Raw genomic sequence first — 21,996 nt, forward strand, 5'->3', positions numbered from 1 at the left:
TTTTAATAAGATGTTGTACAAGATCTTATGTCCATGTTTTGCCAAGATGAAAAAGAGAGAGAGAGAGAGAGAGAGAGAGAGAGAAATGCCTTGAAGAAAAGATCACAAAAGGGGTTTCCTGTTATGAAATATGGATGCACTTCCTTTACCAAAAATGGACTGATCAAAATGCCAAATTGAAAATTATGAAAACTACAAACAGGTGGTCAGTTTGAACTTGTTCTTCTGCTGCTAAAAACTGCCCAGAGACCCGGCTGGAAAGGTGCCCAGAGAGAAGGCATATTGGCCACAGTATCCCCTACCCTCTCCTAAACTAGGGCAGGAAAGAGGCATTCAGCCACCAAAGGGAATGACTGTGGTTACAAAGGTGGCACTTTCTCTGCACTGCCAAGGAGAAGCACAAACTGTTCTGGGAGTCAATAGGCTCAGTGAAGGGTTTCCCATTGTTCATTTCCCTTGTTTACCTTTAATCCATAGCTGACTACATTTTTAAAGGGGGAAAAAGATCATGACCAGGCCAAGTCCATTCCAGCTGCACATAAACAACAAGCACAAGCATTTGCCAAGAAAGATGCTGCATCAGCAGGAGAGCTCGGAGCATCTATATCAACCCCCGGCCCGCCATGTCACTCACACTGGTACGCAGAGAGTGTCTATTATCACAGCGTATCATGAAATCACCACATGTCACAGATGAAGGGGGACCTTGGGTCATCTAGTCTAATTTCTTCATATGACGGTTGAGCCAACTGAGGTCCAGAACAGTGTCCCCCACACTGCTAGTGAGGGACAAGGACGACAGGGTTCTTGGATCTAGTTAGTCTTGTTCATTCTTGACCAAAATATTAGCAACATACACTAATGTAAACAGCCATTCAAAGCAAAAGAAAAAGAACTGTGACAACTGGAAAACACTGTTAGTGATCACAGACTCTCAGGCTGGAAGAGAGCCCAGCAGCGATCTAGTCCAACACATACCTGAAAAAGAAGCCTCTTTGTAACATCCCTGATAAATGGCTATCATCATCTCGACTTTCACTCCTCTCTTCTCTCTAGACTTTTGGGCTACCCCCCTCTCCTAGTTCTCTTCTGCCCTTTCTGACCATTTCTTCTCGGTCTCCTTTGCTGGATCTTTATCCAAGCCATGCCTCCTAACTGTGGCTGTCCCACAGGGTTCTGTCCTGGGTTCTCTTCTCTTCATATACAATTTCACTTGGTGGTCTCATCAGCTCCCACAGACTCTGGTATCATCTCTATGCTGATGATTCTTCAATCTATCATCCAGCCTGAAGCTCTCTGCTCACCTCCAGTTTTGTATCACCCACCTAGCAGACATCTTGAGCAGGATGTCCCGTAGACAACTTAAATCCAATATATCTGAAACTGAACTTAATAACTTTCTGTCTCTCCCCCTAAACCTCCTCCTTTTCCTAACTTCCCTACTACTGTAGAAGGCTCCACTATCCTCCAGCCACCCAGGCTCAAAACCTAAGTTTCATCCTCCATTCCTTACTACTACTTCTCAACCCCCATATCGAATCTGTTGCCAAGTCCTGTCAGTTTTACCTTTGTAACATCTCTCTATACACCTCCTTCTCTCCTCTGACACTGCTACCACCTTGGTTTAGGTCCTCATCCCTTGACACCTGCACTATTGCAAAAGCCTGTTTGCTGGTCCCCCCGCCACAAGTCTCTTCTGGCTCTAACTCATCCTCCACTCAGCTGCCAAAGTGACCTTCTAAAGCACAGCTCAGACCATGGCACCCTAGTCCCTCAAACAAATAATGTCCAGTGGCTCTCTATCACCTCCAGTACGAAATATAAAATTCTCTGTTTGGCATTCAAAGCCCTTCAACCTGTCCCCCACCCCCACACACCCTTCCAGTCTTCTCATATCTTATACCCCACCATGTACTTTGCCATCAAGTGACACTGGCTTCTTAACTATTTCTTGCACAAGATATTCCATCTCCCAAAGCTGGATGTCTTCACTGGCTGTCCTCTATATCTGAAATTCTCTTTCTTATTATCTCTGCCTCTTGGATTTCCTAAAGTCCCAGGTAAAATTCCAATCCTCTTTCATTTCAGTACCTTCTTTCCATGGATTACTTCCAATTTCTCCTATCTATATTTTATTTGTACATAGATGTTATCATATTGAGTTCTTTGTTAGACTATAAACTCCTCGAGAATAGGGACTGTCTTTCGCCTTTCTCTGTACTCTGGCACTTAGCACAGTACCTGGCACAAAGTAGGCACTTAATAAATTTGCTGACTGGCCAATTTTTAGATAACAAGAGGGTCTGGCATTCATTTTTAGATGCCTGGCACTTGCCTTTTTGAAATACTTATGATATAACAAAGTTGAAATCACTTTATTCAAGGACTCTTTTCAGAAAAAAACTTTAAAAATAGCCACAGGCATTTTCCTACTCTGTTCAAGAGGCTGGTTCACGAAAGGGGTGAAGCCCAATACTCATTACTAGGATGCGTCTCAAAAGACAGATCGCACCCACCTAGAATGTCTAATAATGAAGGAGCATTGCATGAAACTCCGTCAACTTAGCAGAATTGTGCAAATAAAAGTGACTTTGGTCACTTAGCTATCTGAAGATGTTAAGTCAAAGCTGCCAACCCAGCTAACATGTCTACAGCTAGCTGAACTCCACGTGTATTCGACTCTCAGGTAAGGACTAGAGGTACAGACTGAGAGATACCCTCTCAGACACGCAGGCCCAGGTGCTGATTTGTTTTGCTAAACTACACCTATTTGTTATAAAGGAAAGTTTTGATGAGAGAACAGAGGGGAGGTTAAGTGCACAGTGATGGATATGAAAGAATCAATAAACATCTGTTAAATGCACAGAAGAAAATTTTAAAGCATAGGAGACAGAGAAATGTTATTATTTTGTTAAATTACATATCTGAAATATAATGATACACATTTCTTTAAAAATGCATAGTGGAAGTTCATAGTTTCTTATAAAATCCTCTTGTCTCTGTACCAAGTCCGATGTGTTGAAATACTTGTGTTTATTCATAACTGTGAAGCTCACAATAAAAAAGAAAGAACCAAACTGACAGATGTATATTGCTTCTTGATGTCCGAGTCTGAACTAAAAATCATATCAGTGCTACACTGGATAATGAGGTCAGAAGTTGTGAAGACTACCCAAGTACGGAAATGGCTATTAACAGTCCCTTTTCCTGGCCATCCCAGCCGCCACCGTGATGGTGGGCAAGAGCAGCAAGATGCTGCAGCACATCGATTACAGGATGAGGTGCATCCTGCAGGACAGCTGCATCTTCATCGGCACCTTCAAGGCCTTTGACAAGCGCATGAACCTGATCCTGTGTGACTGTGATGAGTTCAAGAAGATCAAGCCGAAGAACTCAAAACAAGCAGAAAGGGAAGATAAGTGAATTCTGGGCCTTGTGCTGCTACGTGGGGAGAACCTAGTCTCAATGACCATGGAGGGTCCACCTCCCAAAGATACTGGTATTGCCCGAGTGCCACTGGCCAGAGCTGCAGGAGGTCCTGGGATTGGCAGGGCAGCAGGGAGAGGCATACCTGCCGGCATCCCAATGCCCCAGGCTCCTGCAGGGCTAGCGGGGCCTGTCCGAGGGGTAGGAGGGCCATCCCAACAGGTGATGAATCCACAGGGAAGAGGAACTGTTGCTGCTGCAGCTGCTGTGGTCACAGCCTGTACTGCAGGGGCCACAACACAATATCCTCCAGGCCGAGGGGGACCTCCCCCACCAATGGGCCAAGGAGCACCTCCTCCAGGCATGATGGCTCCCCCACCTGGAATGAGACCTCCCATGGGCCCTCCAATGGGGATGCCCCCTCCTGGCAGGAGACCCCCTCCTCCAGGAATGAGAGGTCCTCCACCTCCAGGGATCCTGTACGACTTCCTCAGACGTTCTTTCCTTGTTTGCCACCTGGAAAGTTGTAAATAGCTGTTTTACTGATTTTGAGTTTGGTTCATAATAAACTTCAGGAAAAAAAAAAGAGTCCCTTTTCCATATTTAATGTGAAGAAACAACTGACTAGGGGTTTTTGTTTCATTTTTTGAGAAAATAAAAACCCTGGATGTAGAAATAGAAGAGCCCATTGTATATCTTAGACCTGCCATTTACGAGCTACGAAACGATGGCTATGTCACAACTATGTGAGCATTAGGGGTAAAACAAGGTAAAAATGTTAGAAAAGAGGTAAATAAAATGTTAAAAAACATGGTGACTCTAACCAGATTTTAAGAGATATTTATTATTCATCTACCACATGTAAGGCTTGCAAGCACTGTTTGTTCATTAATAAATACCATTATAACATTTCCTTTTGATTTATCTTTTAACCCCACCCCACACACACACACCCTCACAAGATTGCTTCAAGTCAGAAGGCAGACCACCTTGTATGTCTATGTCTAATTATACTTTAATGGAGTCATGATCTTATCATCTCCATCGGCCCCTCCTCTACCCATACAAACCAAAACCCTCCACATTTCATGCTGCATGACTTCTGTTCATGTTTTCCCATAACTCCTTCCTAGAGGACCAGAGTCCCAGGGGATCAGTCCATCTGTCCCTCTGTATCCTCAGTCTTACTTCTAGTCAACACACAACCTGGGTTGTTGCTGGTACCCACTTAAGTCTACATGGCTTTCTCTTGTCCTTTGGTTTATCTGTCACTTCAACTTGTCTGAAATCTTGGTGCTGTAGATTTGCAGCCATATACAATCGGCAGAAGAACATTAATGCTAAAGAGACGGATTTCTGCAGTGGTATGCTATTGAGAACATTGAAAGCGCTGTGCATTGTGCCAAATGCAATCCAGTTTCATCTCCTTGCACTCAATCCTGCATCCAGATCATTATCCATTCTCAGTACTTGTCCAAGATACAATGTTACTAATGAATTTATCCAAGAGGTTACCACTCCAGCTGCAGGTAATAATCTGGGCAATAACCATTTCTCAAACATTTGTTTTTCCTGCATGAATGGTTGTACTGATCTCTTTCACGTTACTGTGGACATCACTGATGAGAGTTTTTAGTGTTTCTGGGTTCATTCAAGTAACAAGACGTACCAATATTACTGACATGGGGATGGGGACCATACTTGTTACTGCAGTGGTATAGGAAACGCTCAGGTGAGGAACCTCCCTATACCAAAGCCGGTAGGCACTAGTCTCAAAATTGCCTCAAGTACTGAGAGGTTAAGTGATGTGCCCAAAGTTACACATGGTATCACCTGACACCTGACTTCCTGGCTTGGAGGCCAGCTCTCTGTCCACTATACTATGCTAGCTTTCTGTCATTTATCTAGTGTTTTCAAGTTTTAAAAGTTTTACATATACTATCTCATCTGAGTCTCACAACCACCCGGTGACATAAAGACTGCAGGTATTATATCTGTTTTACAGACAAGGAAATCGAGGATCAGAAAGGTTTACCTGCCCAGAGCCCCACAGCTATTAAGTGTCAAGGTTAGGATTCGGGCCAGGCCTTGCTGACTCCAAGTCCAGCATGCTAACCACAAGACAAGACATCACCCTATAATACAGTGTTATCTCCAAACAAGACAAAAAGCGTTTACTAAGCTCCTATCATGTGCCAGCTACTATGCTAAGCTCTAAAAATGCAAAAAAAAAAAGGGGGCGGGGCGGGGAGGGTGGAGATAGAGCTGACAGTCTAGCCGGGGAGACAACATGCAGATAGCTCTGTACAAGCAAGATATGGACAGGAGAAACTGAAGATAATCTCAGAAGGAAGGCAATGGAATTGAAGGGGGCAGGGACACTCTGTAGATCATGGGATTTTAGCTAGTACCTGAGGGAACGCAGGGAACCTAGGAAAACAAAGAGAATGTTGCAGGCATGGGGGACAAGCAAAAATGCTGAGAATCAGGAGGGGAAGTGGGTGGACAGAAGAGTACATGGTGGGGTGTAAGATGAAAGAAGCATGGAAAGGCAGGGAGGGGACAAGTTATGATAGGCTTTAAAAGCCAAACAAAGCATTCTAAGAGCTTTTGGAAAACCTCACCACTAATAGTAAAGGCTTCTCTGGCTTGAGTCTTAGGAAAGAACAACAAAATGATGATGCCAAAGAACTTTGGCACCATGCTAGATGTACCTGATGGTTCAGTACTTAGACCAAAGGTATCTCTCTAGTTGCATCTTCAAGGGAGCCCTGTATGATTTTGCTCTTTGAGAAAAACCAAACAAACAAATAAACCTAAAAACAAAGACTTGTCTAAAGAGAAGTCTTCAAGGTTGCTTCTTTGCTCTCTTGAAATGGGCAAACAACAGATTCTTTGCATCTCTCAATCAGTTATGTGACTATAAAGGTACGGTCTCCTACATAAAACTGGCTTTTCCCTCCTTAAGCTTTCATGGAAAGGTCTGTGGCACAGCAGATGGACAGCAAGCCTCCAGACCAGGATGATTTGGGTTCAAGTCCCATCTGACACATCCCACGCATGATTATAGGCAAATCACTTAACCTTTCAGTGCTCTAGGCAACTGTAAAACTATAGGGTACAGAAAAGGTGGTGACCTGCATTGGGAAAAGAAGTTTTCTCACCTAAGAGTTCCCTATCCCAGTGAAATTGCAGGTCCAGTCTCCATCCCCAGGCTTCTGTGGAGGAAGCCCTTGATGCATGTTCTCGTAAAGATTTTAGAGGGCTAGAAAGCAAGTATAAGTACCTATTTGTGTGCTACGTTTATGTTCGTTCTGGCAACAGCTCAGTGGAAGGTAACATGTAAAGTCTTCTCTTAAATGAAATACCCCGAGCATCACCAAAAGAAACAAAGAACCCCAGGCCAGTACTTGGTGTGGTCAACATTTACTACTTGCTTTCAAAGCCCAGCAATCTAAGAGAGAGGTTTCAGAAGTCATCAAAAAATACTAATTCCCAAGAGAAGCTCTCTTTGTTCCAGCCCTTTTTAATTCACAATCACCCCCAGTACCTGACCCTTTCCCTAACATACCACATCTCTGCTGTTTCTACTGGAACTGACCTCTCTCCCTTTCTATCCTGGAAGACTGTGTCAGTTCCTGCCTCCTATATGTTAAACCTCTCCCATCCAGTCACAAAATCTTGAACTAGAAAGAACTTTAGAGTCATTTGCTCTAAATCCCATACTGTACAGATGAAGTTGAGACAAGAGATTTTTGCTTGGTGTGAGAGATCAAAGGCGATTCCCTCACATCCCTTGATACCTACAGTGCTACAATCAGGAATGGGTGACTGTCTTGCTTTCTACGAGAAAAATTCAACATTTGTAGAAAAAACCCAAAAATCTTGTTCTTTTAATAGCCACATATGCATGGGAAGAAGCAGGACTAAGAAGAGATGTGTGCAAACATTTTCAAAATGGAGATTTTAACTGTAAATATTTTATTTCAAAGAAAAACATTTTAAAATATTTGTGAGGTCTCACTAAGTCCAAATGTTCAAACCTTTTCACTTGGCAAAGCAAAGTGGTTATTTTGAGACAAACATTTGCTATAACCACAACAATGGGGTGGGGGTGAAGTGAGGAGAGAATGTTTCCATTTTAGAAATATTTTCTCAAGAAACAAGAGAATTTGTGGACTATGCGAAGGATCCCCAACCAGCAGATCAATATTTTGAAGGCTTACTTTGCCCAGTGCCAATAAACTACCATCAATAAGCACAGGTAAGCCCAACAGTGAAAGGAACATCATTGGCCCTGCTCCCAACCCAGCCCTACAGCCTTTAAGAGTAACTACTGGGAAGAAGGGGCCACTATTCCTGTCATTCCCAATATCAACTGCCACCCTACTTGGGAGCATCCCCAAACCAAGAAGACAGACTGGAGTCAGCATGCCAAACCTCTAACACAACTGCCCTCTGACCCTGGTGGAAGTAATCCGGAACCCTACAACCAAGAATCCTGGGAATAACAATGCCCCCTAGGCCATTGGCCCTACTTGCAGCTCACAATCCTTTTGGAGTTGGGACTTGGCAACTGCCTCTGTATGTGCTGTAACTTCTACTTCTTTAGCAGCCACAGATACTAAATAAAGACCCAGAAAAGAAAGCTCTTGCCACCAAAGTCCTTGGCATCAACAAGAAAACAGACAAGTTTTTTTTTTTTTCCAATGGAAATTACACTAAAGATGATGCATTACTACCTGCCTTGCTACTGTAAGGACCACTGGGCTTTTTTCTCTGCTGTTGCTAAAACCTCCTACAGGTGCTGTCTCCAACCATTAGAATGGGAGCTCCTTTAGATCAGAGGTTGGCTCACTTTTTAATGTGTCTCCCCAGGGCTTAGAACAGTGTCTGACACATGGTTAAGTGCTTAATAAATGGCTTTCATTGGTTCATTCATTGCCTAGTATATCTCTCAGTTGGCTGCCATCACCTAAAGACCACTCCCCTGAGAATCTGTTTTGCTTGACTACGGGTAATTGTTACAAAAGTCTTAGGGTTTTTCCCCGTTTCTCAAAGGGGAGGGAGGGAGGGAAGTGGAAAAGAAATAAATGCTTGCTAATTTTTTAAAACAAAATTTAATTAAAAAAAAAAAAGATTAAAAAAAAAAAAAGATTACTCCCCTTAGACCCTACCCACAACCCAACATTTTGCCATTATTCGCAGTAAGACAGCAGCATTTCTTCCCATTATTAAGTACTTACTGTCAACACCCCCCCCCCCCCAAGGGCTTCATTCTCAGAGCTCTTTATCCTGAGCCCCAATCCCAGGATCTCTACCGTTGAGACTCTATTTTCCTCTCACCCTATACCAGAAACTTCAAGGCACTAGGAAAATGAAAAGTAGGAACTCTGCCCCAAAAGTCTGGGAGAACTCTCGGACCACATCATTTATTCAGACAATGCCATCAGAGTTAAGTCTATACCACAAAGTCTACACAGGGACAGTCAATCAACAAGCATTTATTAAGCGACTACTATGTAACAAGCATTTATTAAGCGCCTACTATGTGTTGGGTACTGTGCCAGGTGCTGAGGATACAGTGACATTTTCTAAACTGCACTTGTTTTTCATGTTGTCAGAAACTGGTGGGGCAGACAGGAAAAAATTTGGGATCCAAACAGTATAGCTATATGAGAGACTTTAAAAAGTGGCATTCAATAGTGTCCCAAAACAGTGCAATTGGAAAACTGAGGACTTGGCCTTAGTTCTCAGATGTCCTTGGATATATCCTGGCATCTGGTCACTTGCTGGACAAAGGTCAATTAATTGGGAAGGTCAGAGCAGGGTGGAAAAGCTGCATGAGTATATCTTGTCTATTTGATAACAAAGGGAAAGTTCCAATCTGACAAGGATTCAAGAAAAATTGGCAAATGAGATACATGATTGTTGGATGAGTCTGGCAAAGTGCTAAATTGGGCCTGTGTTTACACTTTGGTTCTCAGACTTCATTATCAGGGTTTTAACACCCTTTTACTGTACTAAGAATCCCAAATAATGCCAGCAACCAGCAATTAAATAAATAAACCATTAGGCCAAGGACAGCAGTGCTGACAGAGGCATAACCTACTAATCTGCAGATCATTGTGAGATACTGGCAAGTCCAGGGACATTAGCTACGGCCTACACAGTACATGTACACATACATAAGCACATTTCCTCTAAAGCCCTATTAATTAGAGCAGGATCCAACACCAGACATTCACCCTTTAAGTAAGGAAATAAAGAAGCTGAAATTGGAAGATGTAATTAACAAATCCCTATACTGATGTAATCAAAGAGTGTTACTGTTTTCATTTATTCCTCGATAGTGTCTGGCTTGTGTGTTGACTTTTCTGGAGGTCAATTAGAGCTGATTTCGTCTCTGGAGATGCATACCCCAGGGTTTTCTCAAACTACAGCTTTCCCCTTCAGATATTTTTCCTTCTTTTGTCTACAGCAAGCACTGAAATGTAGCTATTGCTGCCTTCCACACCAATCATCAAAACATATTCTGAGGCCTCATGGAAACCAAAGCTGGTGGAAAGAAGGGTACAAATTTTGAAATGGTTTTCATCCCCTCCTTTCCTTTTTCCATTTTAATTAACACAATTTGTGTTATTAGGGCCTCAGCTGTGTGGCCTAAGCTTAAGTTTCACATGGTACTCCCCAAGGCTCCACTCCAGATCCCAGCCTCTCTACGTTGCCTCCAGGCAATCTTCAGAACAATTAGCAACACCATTTATTCTTCTGGGTGCCCCAAACACACAAACCCAGTTGCTTCCTCTCATTTTCATCAATATTAAAACTCTGCATTTCTCATCTCTGTTCCCTCTCGACAGGGAGGGGAGACATATTGCCTCAAGTTCAGGTTCCTATCTAATAGAAGACCAGGCCAGACCCTCACTGGCTGCAACACCAAAACCAACTCCCTTCACTGTTCTGAACCTCAATGTCTAGATCTATCAGATAGGGATAATAATACATGCCCTATGTACTTCACAGAGTTGTGTCAAGAAAAGCACTTTGAAAACTTTAAGGTGCTACATAAATTATAATCATTAATGAAGTTAGTTGGGACCTTAGTATTTCTACTACTAAAGTGAAACTGAGAATATAACTTGGTAAAAGTCTAAGACTTCAGCTCTTCCAATTCACACTAACCAGGTAACATCGAAGCCTACTGATGGCCAATGAGTAAAGTCACATCACAGCACTTCTTGCCACAGAAATTAAGAGCTATTTGTGTTCTGCCTGGTAATTAATATGAGCAGCCTTGTTATTGTGATAAAAACAGTATTTCTGATACTGCTAAAATAGTTTGGAAAGCATAACCAGTTCGTTTACACTAGTTAGAAAGGTGGCAGAAATATTAAAACACAAGATCAGACATCAATGCAAGTTTCCTGCAAAAACTCAGATAGGAAAGCAGTTTGGAAATTGTCCAAGCTCTGAGGAATATGGGAGATTCCAAATACTTTCTACTAAAGATTTAAGGAAACACACTAGGACACTAAGGGACTGCTCTTTCTAAAGGGTGAGGATCTCAAAGAGAGTTCTCCAGGACATCGAGTGGTCCAGTTCTGCAAGGCCGCATGACCTTCCAAAGAGTCAATCAGCCTTGCTGGGCCTCAGTTTCTTCAAATGAGAAAATCAGAGAACTGTCCTAGAAGATCCCCTCCGGCTCTAAATCTACAATCCTTTTAGCCCCAGTAGCCTAGCTGAGCCACATTTCTTAAAAGCAGGTTCCCTAGAATACTTAGCTTCTTTGTTAATGCTTCTATTGACTCATTTTTCTTAGTGCTTCATGTGTGTCCTAGAGAAGTAAACATGCTATAGAGAATCTCAGAGTTGGAAAGGATCTAGGAATTTTCCTGTCTGACTTCTCTAAGTTCTTTAACCTAACTGAAGACTTCTGGTCACAATAAATTCATTATATATGCAGGCAACCTAAGCTGAAAGACTCTTCTGCCCAGAGATTCAATTTTTTAAATTCAAAAATGCACCCAGATGAAGATTCCCTTTTAATAAATCTATTTTTCTACTACAATCAATAACTGTGCTAAGTACAGTTCTACACTACTTAGAGATGTGAGACAAAAAGAAAATATGGTCTCTGCTCTTAAGGAAATGACAATCTGGTTTAGGGTTGACAATACATATTAGGTTATAATGAAATTCCTGAACAGGTATAATATAACATATAAGTGAGTGCAATACAGAGTATATAGGTCTTGAGCGAATACAAGCTCAAAGTTAAAACATGACATTTTTGATTCATATGGAGTTTGAAATCAACTAATACCCCTAATCTTTTCATATGTACTATCTCTTAACCACATTTCCCTTCCCTATTCTATATTTGTATAGCTAAATTCCCCCTTTTTAAAAAAAAATCAAGAGCAGGAATTTGTATTTATCCCTATTAAATTTCAAATTGTTAGTTTTGACCCCAAATTCTGATCTCTAAAGATTTTTTGAATTCTAATTCTGTCATTCAAAGCATCAGCTATTCATTTCATTTTTGTGTTATCCACAAATGGTAGCCAAGATTCTATGTCTTCATCCATGTGATTGATGTTGAACAGAATTAGGTTAGGGAGACTACCAGAAGCACCCTCTAGATAGACATAAGTCCAAGAGGGCAGTCAGCTGAGCAGAATGAGCATCAGATTGGGAGTCTGAAGACTTCTGTCTGATCCCAGCCCTGTTACTTACAAGCCCTCCAGTAAGTATCACTTCTCTCTGCATCTCAGGTTCTTTAGTAAAATGAAGTATTAGACTAGATGACCTCTAAGGTCCCTACTAACTCTAAATCCTCTGATCCATTTATATCCCTCTTTGGATGTGATCTTTAGACCAGATACAAATCCATCTAGCTATACAAGCATCCAGTCTACTTGTCTGCAGAGAAAGATTGCCAAGAGCCTGATACATCAAAGCCAAATGATATCTCCACCATTTACCTGCGCTAGAATTATAGGACCCCTATGAAAGGAGGAAATGTTACTTTGATATGACTTAGGGAGCCCATGATGGCTCTCAGTGATTATCTAAGTTTTTACCAACCATTTAATAACATATTCTAGACTTTGCTGAAAACTGGCATCAGTTGGTAAAATAAAAGATTTCCCCCCTGACTCCCACCCCTGCCAACTCTTTTTAAAGACTGGTACATCTGTCTAACTCCAATCTTCTAATATCTTTATTGTTCTCTATGTTTCCACAAATTTACAAATTATTTTAGCATGCTGAGAAATCTGGGTACGGAAAACTGACTTTATACAAAGCAGCTAGATTCCTTAAAACAACAATTCCTTCACTTGTGCTTCAATACTTCTTTAATTCTGCTTGTTCTATTATTTCTAATGTTAAGATCCTTTCCGTTAATAGAGAAGATATTTTTAAAAAAGACTCAAACGGTTTGGCTTTTTCTCTATCATCTGAAAGCCTAGAAGAGGAATTTGGACTTGACACAGGAGGCAACAGGGAGCCACAGGGACCTCTTTAGCAAAAAGTTTCCTGATGACAGTGGCATTTTGTTAAACTAGTCTGGCAGGAGCAGGCCAGGTGGACTGGGGAGAAGACACATGAGGGAGTGAAGGAAAATAGCTAAAATGTGGTTACAGTGTGTTGGACGAAAATGTTTTTAAATCTAGCAGTGATTAAAAATGTCAAGGCAGGAGGGCCATAGAGTCAGTGACAGTAAGGAATGAACTACGAAAGGTTAATTGGGTGTGAGGAAAGATAACGAGCTGACTTTTTAATAGCTTAGGATTCCAGAAGACAAAAGTATCATCACACAGGTGTCCTGTACCAGTCTGGGGATACCAGAAATCAGTGCTGGGGCTGCAGATCTGGACTCACTGACACACAGATGGTAGATGAGATCAGGTGAGTACCGAGGAAAAGAATGCCAAATATCTCAACTGTTTCTTCCTCTCATCCTTATCCATTAGTGAGACCTAGACGAACAGCTAGGGAAGTAAGGAAAAACAAAACTGTACAGGAGGCAAAATGTACACACAGGATCCCAAGGAAAGGCCACCTGAATGTCTGTTTCCTACAAAGGGTTCAGGAGGGTGAGAAGGGAGGTGAGAGTACTGGAGCACTGCTTTCACATACTCTCTTAATTGGCTACAAAAATTGCATAATTCTCTAGAAACTCCCTTGATTTTTCTCTCCCATTGCCACTCTCCAAATGTCCTTTACATTTTATGGTCTATAATGTGGTATGTAATCATCAGCACATACATTTGGAATAATGCCAGGTTTAACCAGAGTCCACTAGTGAAATGTTTCCTAAACAGGGCTTTGTAACACTTTGGTTCATCAAAAATTCTGTGGTAGAACAGTCCAAAGAAAAGTGAAAGGAGAGCCAATAACTAAGGTATGTATTTAAGTATAGTATCTCCAAAACAAACACACTGGCCTAGTGGCATGTTACAAATACCTAGCCTGTTTCCCAAGCATAAGTTTCAGGGTTCCATCACCCTTTAGTGACAGCTGAGTGAAGGGAAAATACAAAAAACTCTAAAAAGCCACATAAAAAAACCTAGCCGCCTGAGGCTATTTAGTATGGCAGAATAGGGTACCCCAACAGTATTGTAATGCTAGAACAAAATAAAGAATTTATGTTCATAATGATATCCGGAGTCACCAAGAAAAGATTAAATTATGTTTAATATACTAGGCTTTTTTTAAAGCCAAGTCTAAAAAACATTTAAGAAATGTTTAAGAACAGCTCACTTTCAGGGGAATGCAAGGGGTGGGAGAAGTGACTAATCACAGCTCCCAGACATCCCAGAATGTTATGGAACTAGAAGGGGTCTGGGCAGAGTCTAATGGCCTCAAGAAACTGAAGCTCTGAGAGGTGAAGTAGCTTGCTGAAGGTCACAGAGGTAAGTAAGTGGCAGAGTTAGGACTTGAACCCAAGACTCATGAGTCCATGTCGAGGGCTCTTTCCACTAAAGTAGAAAAGTCCTTTATGTGCAATATTGCAATCCATTCCACTGAAAAATTTCCTTACATGGGATACTACATTTCCAGATGATTTTAAATAAAGGAGACGTTACGGCAATTTTAATTGGCTGTTTTAAAAAGGGCTATCAGAACAGAAAATCAAGTGACCAAGGAAGAAGTCCAAAAAGGCCACATTTGCTATTCTGTCAACTGGAAATTCACTGTCAGGACCTTAAATATTAAAACAAAAAGCAACCTAGTCCTCATGAAGAGAACAGCTCTGACATTCGTAATAAGAATGAACCTTCTCAACTGTGTGTTCACTGGCTCCAGTAAGGTTTCCTTTCCAATATGTGTGTGTGTGTGTGTGTGTGTGTGTGTGTGTTTGCATGTGCAAGCAGACCCAAGGGCTCATGCATGTGTCAATATGGCTCTGTTTTCAATTGCACTAGAACAATTTTACCTGGTAAACAAAAACAGATCCAAAATAACCTTTGGCAAGCAAAATATTTTTTAAAATAAAGAAAAAGTCCTAATGAACTGGCAGAAGTAATGTTTAAGCAAACAAATGTTGCAAACCAAACATCCATCTTGCACATCAAAAACCTATGCTAAGGTCTCCAACTGAACCGAAGCAACTTGGTAGGAGACTTTAGCTGAGAGAATGATATTTTACACATAAGGAAGACTTCCCAGTTTCAGACACTGGTTGCTGGGCACTTCCTGAGGTCACATGAAATGAAAGCCAAGTACAGGCTGCTAAAGCTCCTGAATGCAATAAGAAATGGCAAAGGCCATGTTTGTGTATTCATTCAGAATAATGCCCAACACAGTGTCACATAAAGACACTACTTAGGGCTTTGGAACAATCTCTACCACTGACATCCACAATTCTATAGCAGTTTAAGGCTTACAAAATGCCTTTCTCAAAAACAACCCTATATGGTATCCCCATCTTACAGAAAAAGAAAACTGAGAGGTGAAATGACTTGCCAGGGGTATATACCTCATAAATAACAGAGCCAGGTCTTCTGAGTCCAAGAGAGTTCTTTCCAATATGCCACACTACTTCTCATAATAGCTGTGATTCTGCTCCTCCTCCAGCTGCTGCTGAGGATATACATCAGAGTGACTTAAGGGTAGACAAAAAGAACCAGAAGGTATGAAGGAGTGTTCTAAATCACTGAGAAACACCAATTAAATAGCTCTGAGATTTTAGCTCATACCTATAACTTGTCAAAGATGATGAGAAGTGGAAACGGTCCAATGTTGGAGGGGGCTGTAGGAAGGGAGTTGAAAGATGCAAGACTAGAGTCAGGAGAGAGGTAAGGACTGAATAAATCGATCTGAGAAACACCAGCATAAAGATGGCAACTGGATCCATGATCATTAAGTACAATGACACAGAGGGAGAGGATGACCTGTGACTGACCCAAGGGTGGGGGTGGGGAAGCATGCACCCACAGTTCATAGGAAAGACATGGGTGAAGATGTAGCTAAGGAAACTGAGAAAAAGTCAGAAGAATCATGAAAGAGCAGTATCATAAAAATGAGGAAAGTGTCAAGGACATGAGAGGGATCAACAATTTCAGTGGCTGCAGAAAGGTCAAGAAGAAAGAGGACCGAGAGGCCATTAGATCTGGCAATCATATCACCGGCAACTTTGGGGAAAGCAGTCTCAGTTAAACAATAAAGGCAGAAACCAGACTGCAGAGAGTTAAGAATAGAATGAGCAGAAAGGAAGTTGAGGCACTGCTCTCTGGGGATCAGTATTGAACTCAACATTCAATCTAATCCTATGGCCACAGGCTAATGGCACCTTCCTTCCTTGCTATCTTAATCTTCAATCACTGTTCCCTGCCATCAACCTCCTTTTCTCCATAAATGGTGTTTTAACCAAAGGGAACCCCAAATCCTCTGAGGTTCCATGCCCAAAGGACCAAAACGTCCCCTCCAATTGCCCAGAGATTCACATCCAAACATACGCCAATCATACATCAGTTACAGTGGCTCCCACACAAATGAAGCAATCACCTCCTGCACTTTCTACACAGTCACTCAAACCAAACGCTCTATCCTCCACACCCCTCAAGCACTTTCTCTTGGTCATCGCTACACCCAGGGGCTGTACTGTTATCAGGAACCGCTGTTAGACTGTCCTACAGCTCTCTGGACCAGGGAGTGATTGGCACTTCTGTGCAGCTCCAAGCTGTCTTCGCCTCAACCCACAGCTACCGCCTCCAGATGGATGACGTGGTAATACCACCATCGTATGCTGCCTCCTATGAGCAATTCTTACAATCCCAAATACGCAGACTCCTCGAAGCACCTAACAAATATCACCTCACTCGATACTCACAATAACCCTGCAAGGTATGTGTTATTACCATCCCCATTTTACAGATGAGTAAATGGAGGCAAACAGTGGTTATCTAGGGTCACAAAGCTAGTAAGGGTCTGAACCTGAATTTGAACTCAGATCTTCCATCCTCCTCCTCAAGATTTTGCAAATGAATTTATTTGCAGTACTACATCTAAATTACTATATCCTCTGAGTGCCATGTCTTTCTTTCCACTTGATATGGAAACCAAATGTTTTCTGGCTGCAGTAGTTTCTGGACTCCTTTGACCTTCTCACTGTGGCTTTTTTTTTTAAAATACTGGCTGAATTCTTATAGAAAATGGTGGTAATTGATGTCAATGTCTTTTTCTTTTGTCTATCTTCCATTTTTCTGTATTAACACACTGCATCGACGGCACTAAGCATTAAAGTATATGTTGATTTAATTGGAGAATTTGATCCAGAGGTTAGCAGAATTTCTCTGAATGTTCATCTTTTGCAACAGATGTTGCCCCATAAGCTGCAATTATCTAAATGGTCTTTTTTTGCTTATATTCATCATGAGTACTTTGAGACAATCAGGTATTCTAGGAAATGCTGTTTCTTCCTGCCTTTGCGCGTGTGAAGATGCCAACAGCTCCAATTCCTTTTATTTTTCTCCCCAAGGAGAACCTTGACCTGTGCTTTCATTTAGCAGCCACTTTCTCAGGCCTAAGACATTTTTTTTACGGTGAGAATGTCAGTATTAAAGCGATTGTTGCTGCTGTTGTTCATCCTTCGTTTTTAAAAAGGACCAATGACATCCTGACTTTTGTTTGGCCACTGGACTTTGATGACTCTGGAAGACAGAGTGCGGCTGACAACCTCAAGCAATTCTGCCTCACTTAAATGAATATGATGGATTTTCTCCAGTAGTATACGAGACAAGGATCTCCCACATTTAAAATACCAATAATTAAGTTAATGTTTTATAGAATCTAAGATCTCAGTGACCCTTTGTCCCCTTTTCTGCTTCTCTGCCACCGTCACTGTAGAATGAAAGAGAGACACAACTAAGGGTCATTTTGCACTTTGCTTTGTAGGTTTTCATTGCCAAAGAAATCATGACCTACTGACCAACCTGCTGGTGATGAATTTCTCTGTATTTAGCTAGCTAGTCTGGTCCTTGGTGCCACAATGATCCTCGAAGACTTTCCCGCTTGGTAGAAGTCACTGGGGCTTTTGTTCTGTTGGCATGGTATATAGGAACCCAGAGTCTATGCCACAGCGGAGGTATCATTACTTAGATATTATTAATCTAAGTCAGAATTGTTAGTAGAATCTTTTATTTACTAGTTGTATCTTATAAGAAGACTCATGTCAGGTAGGCACACTGTGCAGTAGATAGAGCACTGGGCCTGAACTCAGGAAGACTTGAGTTCAAATTCCACCTGAGACACTTAGTGTGATCCTAGGCAAGTCACTTAATCACTGTTGGCCTTAGTTTCCTCATCTGTTGAAAAGAGGTAAATATAGACTTAATTTCAGAGAAATCTTACTAAAGCCACTGTGGCTCCTTCCAACTTTAAAATTCTGTGATCCTTACTTAGAGATTTCTTGAACCTAGTCCATTTGCATGAACTTAGCCTCTTTCCATCCCATGTCATTCTCTTCTTGGCATTTTGTGAAAAGAGCTCTATCTTCCTAGTTCCTCTACGAGACACTGCCTTGCTCCTCACTCCTTTTACTTGCCTAAACTCATCAATATGTCAAGACTATTTTTGGTCCTAGGCAGACAGTAACAAATCCACAAAGCTCTGAATTTAATATCAAGCATCATCGCTGCTGCTGGTTCCAATTCCACTGCCTAGATTCTGGCCCCTTGGCACCCAGATTCTCTAGCCTGTGTTACTAGATTTTGTCTCTTTGTTTGCAGTTGTTAGCACAGGTTTCCCATCCTTCTACCATGACTTCATAGACTCTGAATCTTGCTTGCTGAGCTATATAATACCTGTATTATTCTCTTAGCCTCAACTAATCTCCTTGGACTTGAGCCCTTGTCTGTCTGACTCATGATACCCATTATTCTCACTCCTCCTTTGCTCACCTTCGGGTTCTGAGTAGTCCTAAATCCTGATGTACCACCTACTTACTTTCAGCCCAAGCCAGAATGCTTTCCTCTAAGCTCTTTTCACATCACTGGGAAAGCAAAACCCCTTCTTGTCTGGTTTCTCCAGGTCTCCAACCCCAAGCCTAACTGCATGCCAAGCAGCACCCCGCTACTCTAAAGAGCAGCACTCTGGTGGTTCTTAAAGAAATCCCACTATCATCTAGTTTCTCTTGTCATCCACTCATCCATCAAGTTTTTCCAAACTTTTCCCTGTCCTTCTGCCTTACTTCTATTTTTCCTCACTTCTCCTCTACCACCTGGATCCCAAGCCTTTCTTTTCACCCATTGCTTCACTGGGGTCAAGAAGTTTAAGCACTCACTTCTTCCTATGTTCTGGCCTTCTCACGATAGAACTTACTGTCCAGATAGCACCTATAATTTACTGCTTTGCAACATTAATTTTTCATGTGTATCCAACAGACTATAAACTCCTTGAGATCTGGGGCTATGTCTTATACATTTTTGCATCCCCCTTTGCACGCAGAATGGGCCTTACACATAGTAGTCATTCAAAAACTATTTGCTAGTTTTTAAAAATATATAATTGATCTATGTAATTGATAAGATAACCCATATATCTTATATAAATATCTACAGATCTCCAGATATCTAGATATCGTAGTACATAGATGTGATGGAACATCACTGCAGAATTCTTACAGTATCTAAGAAACAATAAATATGGAAGAATTCAAAGAAACACTGGGAGACGTATATGAACTGATGCAGGGTGAAGTCAACAAAACCAGGAGAGCAGTATACATTATGTCTACATTGCAACAATGCAAATGGAGAGAATAACAGAAAAGCAACTTAATGCTACATAATTATAATACCGAGCTTGACTAGGAGGACAAGAGATGAGAAAATATACCTTCCTCCATTTCTGAAGAGAGGAAAGATTATGGCTGTAGAACACTGCATCTACAATCAGTTGATGTGTTGGTTAATTTTGTTGAATTGCTTCTCTCCCCCCCCCACACCTGCCCCTTCATTTTTGACTGATTTATTCTTTGTTACAAAGGCTAACTCTCTGGGAAGGAAAGGAGAGAACGGATATATTTCAAGATAAAACTATTTTTATATATAGATACTGATCGAAAAACCTTTTAAAATCAGTTAGCTCCAAAGCAAGATAATTTCGGGATACCTTTCCATGAGGTCAAAAACTGAAAACTATTAGACCTAATAATAAAAGTCTAGTTGCTCTGTCCTGGGGCAAAAGAGTTAAAAGAAGTCAAGAAAGAAGGGAAAAGGAGAAACTTATGAAAGGAAAATGGTAGTTTATAAAATCATAGGACCAGAATTATAGGATGAAGCATCTAATTGGAGTAATAACGCCTCCAGTAATAAAAATTGTTGTTCCATCTTTTCAGTCATATCTGACTCTTTGTGACTCCATTTGGGGTTTTCTGGGCAAAGATATTGGAGTGGTTTGCTATTTCCTTCTCCAGCTCATTTTACAGATGAGGAACTGAGGCAAATAAGGTTAAGTGACTTGCCCAGGGTCACACAACTCAGTAAGCATCTGAAGCCGCACTTGAACTCATAAAGGTGAGTCTTCCTGACTCCAGGCCTGGCACTCTACTATACTACCTGACTGCCCTCATAATAAGAATAACTCAGATTTATCTAGAAATAATTTCAATGGTATAAAAAGCATTTCTGAGGTACTGTGCTATCAATCAAGGTTTACAACAGCCCCAGTGAGAAGACCATTTAACAGATGCGCCTAAGCTCAAGTAACCTACTTAGATGAGACTCCTAATTCATATCCCAATGTGTTTAGTGTAGCATTTCACTTATAAAGAAAAGTTGTTGACATGACTTGAGTAGGCATGGACCAGAAACTTGTTTTTCAAGTGATGGTGAAGTATTTGCATTTAACTATCCAAACTCTTTCATGCAATCTTCCTTGTGGTCATGGTGCGCACTTGGGAGACAATAAAGAGGTCTTGGAAAAGAACAACAGTAACTCATCTATGTAGAGACTAAAACTAAAACTGGCTTCATTTGAACCTAAAACTATTACCTCATTAACAACTTACTCAGCCACCTAAACTAACTGGCCAGAGGTTCCGAGCATTACAATTTATGATGAGAAGCAACTATTAGGAAGATATCTTGTTAAAGATGAAAAGCAGGATCCACCTTTCAGACTAATTCTAGAGGAGGTCATATTTACAGAGAGGACTTAATCAATACTTATCTCTGCGATATTTTGTGAAGTAAATGAGTAGTTTCTATTTTATAGACAGAGAAACTGATGCCCAGAGCTAGTGCTTCTTCTCCACTCAGTGGACTGCAGCACTGGAACCATGGTATACAAACACAGTGTGTGGCACTTAAGGCTGCTAAGCTGTGATATTTCTAAATTCTGCAGTTGAAGAGTTAAATCAACAGCGCTGACCAGGCTACCTTCCTGCCTGTGAGGATCACATTAAGCACACGACTTGAAGAGATGTAGCGTATGGTTTGTATTAGTGGTGCTCAGCTTGGCAGCTTTCCCTCTGGCTTTCTTCCCTCCCTGCCCCAACCGCTCCCCTCATGAACTAAAAAGAAAATACATATACACATATAAAACCAACTCACTCCCCTCCTGTCTCTTCTCCCTGGTCTTGAATAAAACAAGCTCTTAAACTCCTGACCTTCCGCCCAATCACACCCGTTCAGCAGGAGCACTTCACCCAGAGCTTTCAAAAGGAAAAAAACTGCTGCCCTTCCATGAGCTTAGCAGCCTAACACAGTTGCAGGCTCAAGGGAATCTGGAAGCACAAAGGTGCTTTTTCCAGGGCCCTTCTCAGAATCCAAAGCTTGACACTAGTTTTTTGTCTCTTTTAAGAATGAGAGATGTTCCACAGAAATGTTTTCTTTTGCCTCCTAAAAACTTAGAAAGCCTTACCTTTAAAAAATAGAAAACTGAATCAGTAACAAAAAACAGATGTAAATATCAATGATACATGTTAAAACTAAAGAGATAAAACTTTTAAGTTTCCTATCCTTTCTAGTCTTAAGTCCAAACTCTAAAGTTTTAGTACCTGGACTCCTTGGGATTGCTTGAGAAACAATTCTCTAAAGACATTATTCAAATTTCCTT

The 21,996-nt window shown here is 41.3% G+C and overlaps 1 protein-coding gene and 1 pseudogene across 2 annotated transcripts in view; one reads left to right on the plus strand and one right to left on the minus strand.

The window, feature by feature from the left end:
• The window catches only part of EEFSEC (eukaryotic elongation factor, selenocysteine-tRNA specific), a 315,808-nt gene that overhangs the window by 159,135 nt on the left and 134,677 nt on the right, over positions 1-21,996 (minus strand). The window lies entirely within an intron of this gene.
• LOC118831078 lies at positions 3,235-3,960 on the plus strand (annotated as a pseudogene).

This window comes from Trichosurus vulpecula, chromosome 9 (assembly GCF_011100635.1).
Source record: "Trichosurus vulpecula isolate mTriVul1 chromosome 9, mTriVul1.pri, whole genome shotgun sequence".
NCBI classification, from domain to species: Eukaryota; Metazoa; Chordata; class Mammalia; order Diprotodontia; family Phalangeridae; genus Trichosurus; species Trichosurus vulpecula.